The sequence below is a fragment of the Trachurus japonicus genome, chromosome 4 (assembly GCF_045865225.1).
Source record: "Trachurus japonicus isolate A0001 chromosome 4, Traja_1.0".
Taxonomy (NCBI): domain Eukaryota; kingdom Metazoa; phylum Chordata; class Actinopteri; order Carangiformes; family Carangidae; genus Trachurus; species Trachurus japonicus.
In genome coordinates, this window is record NC_140910.1 from 30,036,243 (window position 1) to 30,039,586 (window position 3,344).

The 3,344-nt window shown below is 39.4% G+C and overlaps 1 long non-coding RNA gene across 1 annotated transcript; it reads right to left on the reverse strand.

Annotated features, from left to right (window-relative positions):
• Window positions 1-797: 797 nt before the first annotated feature.
• On the reverse strand, window positions 798-2,825 carry LOC146989170 (uncharacterized). The gene is made up of 3 exons (XR_015035781.1): window positions 2,585-2,825; window positions 1,424-1,607; window positions 798-1,309 (listed from the first exon to the last, which is right to left on the reverse strand). It is a non-coding gene; the product is annotated as an uncharacterized LOC146989170 (long non-coding RNA).
• Between the last annotated feature and the right edge of the window lie 519 nt (window positions 2,826-3,344).

The following is a 3,344-nucleotide window of genomic DNA, read 5'->3' on the forward strand; positions in this document are numbered from 1 at the left end:
TTCTGTATACTTTAAACCAAATGCTGTGAGTAATTCTCTGGTCACAAGAGGATATTGTGCAAGGTTGAATATTTTGACAGAAAACCGTATCTGATATCAATATATTTGCAACTTGTCTTTAAGCTCTAAAATGAATCTGGTTTCCCCTAGAATCTGTCTGCTGCTACAGTTAACTGTAAAGAAAAGACAGGATTGTCATTTAGTATAACACTCCATTATAAATGATACAGGTGCAAAGTGGTCCATTATTTGTTGTGTTATTAGTCAAATTAAATGTATGCAAGTTAGTCAACTGTCGGCGTATATTTGGTATTTAACTGTCCACGGTTTGCAGGTTAATCACTTTTGTTTCTATTCACTACTTATATGTGAATATTTGGGGTTTGGTGCATTACCATAAACAGTTGGTGGTGCTAATTACTCTGACCTGCCACTCTTTTATGGAAACCACTGCCAAGGTGTCAGCGAGGTGGAAAGAAGGCTCTGCAACATTTTTACATATAAATGGCTGTTGGCAGACTTTCTTCGATTGACACCATTAGCATTTGTTTTCCCTGTCCTGATTTCATTTAAAAATAAATATATATATATTCATATGTTTTTTGAGGTGAAACAGGGATAAGTGAAGAATATTGATGATGCTGCGAAACCTGCTTTCATTTTTATTTTATCATGACTTTTGCTTCTGGGCAAACTCGAAAATGCCCCGCAACCAGTAATCAGTCATCAGCATATCAAGAAACCTCAGTTACCGGAGGGTGTAAATTCTGCCCGTCATGTTTCATGGAGGCCTTTACCACCAATTCTCTTGTGGGAAAGATAAGCAACAGAAGTGGATGCAATGAGATAACATAATTCAAAGCAAACCAGGAAAACCTTAAAGGAAGTATTTATAATGTTTTACTCTTGCTACATAGCTAATGTTAGCGCTTACAGTTAACTTGCCAGTGTGGAAGAAAAGTTGTGACTTCAGTATCTCATCACTTCAACACAGAAACTCACTATAACCTCCAATCCGCAGTTAAGATGGAGACATTATATGACTTCTTGTATTAAAGGGACAATGATCATCTCCAACTGCTCCCGGCAACAAATCACGTTCGGCAGCAGAGAGGACTTACAAATAGCCCATTTAAATCAGTGAATACAATATCAGAAATATGAAAATATATGCATTAGCTTGAGAAACCTTCCAGCCTCCTTATCAGACTTTTTGTCTTCTCTCTGCAGCAGAGGCTTCATTTGGACAGTTTCTTTATAGCCACACTAACATTTTCCCCTTAGCCAAGCACACAAAGGGGCAAGAAATCTACACAAAAATGAACATATCCATCAAAACAATTTGATGTAATGACTTGTGCTATTGATTGTAGATGATATGCGATAGCAGAGTTACTTTGTTGATATATTTAGATTACATTACCATCTCTCTAGACATCGTCAGTTTCTGGCACCATCTGAGCTCTTCCTCCTCTCATGTTTGCACTCTCTGGTCTCAGCGGAGCAGCTAATACATGCTTGTCTAGGGGTTTGGGAGCGGCTGTCAATCCACCGGCATCAAACCCCTGGTGACAGTCTGACAAGTGATCACCGGGAAATGCTGTGCACTACACAAAAACAGTGACAACATTATCAGTAAAGATGTCACCCAAATAAGAGAAATCCAAAACACCATTGATCATCACCTGCAGCGGCTGTCACTAAAGTGACTGGGAAAGTGCTGAGGTGCAACAAGGTGTGGGATTTTTTCCAATTGATTACCTATACCTCTTTAATTTCTGTGCCGTTACGAGGCGGGTTGAGTCTATCCCAGCATGCTCTTGGCACAGAAGCCTTTTGACTGCGGGAGGAACCCCAAGTTAATAAGGCAGGCATATGCGGAGTTGTCACAGAAAGAAAGAACCAGGCTTGAGCTTTGAGATCAGGCTGTGAGGCTTCAGAAACCTCTGTACATCAAAGACTCTACCTGACTGCAAAATACACTCATGGTAATACTATGGAATATCTTTATGTTCCACGGTAAGTAAGAAAAAGTACATTGATTTTTCTAGAGAACAAAACCTAGAAGTTCTTCACATTTGTCCTCCACATTTATTTGATTAATAGAATTTAAAGCAGCACAGACCATTCTTACTCTATAATTTGAAGCTTTTGAACATTTAAGCAGTGACATTTTTGGCAAGAAAAGCCATTATCAGCTCCAATGAAGGCTTTACATGTCAAAATGCATCAGTATTAATGTGTGCCAAACTGTAACCAATCACTTTTTTTTTCTCTCTCAGATGTATTACCTCACTCTCTTTGAAGTACTTAAATTAGATTTGTATTTCTGACTTAGCTTTGCCAAAATGTCAGCGAATCCCTCAAACTGTTCTCCAATAATGAAAGTCAGTACCATGATTGCATGGAGTGGTTAAAGCCACTTATTCCAGTGCATCATGTCTGTGAGCACATTTGCTGTATTTATTCAGTGTTTGGAACAAAAAAAAACTTCTTTCTCAAACTGGAGACAGCAGAGCGTGACATAGACAGCTCAAGCATAAAGAATCTCTGTAATATCAACCGCTGTGACCAGGAAACCTACCTTATAACTGAGAATCTGTCAAGGAGCACGCTCGCAACCACCTCTTACTGCAGATTGTTTGGTTTGACATGATATATACTGTGAAGGGAGAAAGTGAGAGGTGGAGGAAAGCAAGAGATTTAAGTAGAGACAGGCAGAGAGACAGAGGGAAAATGAAGTTACTGCAGAGGCAAAAAGCTGGCAAGAATGAAGAGAGGTCAGATAAACTGGAGAGCAAGAGTCCAATCGGCTGAAAACAGCAGACTCCAAAGGCGGAGGAGGTGAAATCACAGCAATAACTGGAATTAACTTCTGACAATGTCCCTCACTAAATGTTAAGTTCTTTACAAATACTGACAGGTAATCGATTGAACATCACTGTATGGATACAGTGTTGTGCTACACTGACACAAACACAAACTTAGTATCTAAGGAAAATGTTTTTCATTAATAAAGCCATTCAGGTGAAGATCCACTCTTGTTAGAAGCCAAACAAGACGGCAAACCAACTCAGAGACTGAGGGTGAATTTTAGTGACATTTAAAGCAGAAGTAAGCGATATTTTTGTGTTAATATAAATCTTAAATAGTTATATCTTCCGACAGCAATCACTTACATAGAGTGTTTGGACCGAAACACGGGTCTGTCAGTCACTCTGCTCTGCTCTGAGCCGAGGAGAAAACTTTTCTCGTATCCTACAATTTTTATCCAATGAGAAGAGAGAACGGCATGAAGGGCTGTGTGTGCAGCCAAGGGATGCGCCTGAATGTGGTGACGTAGG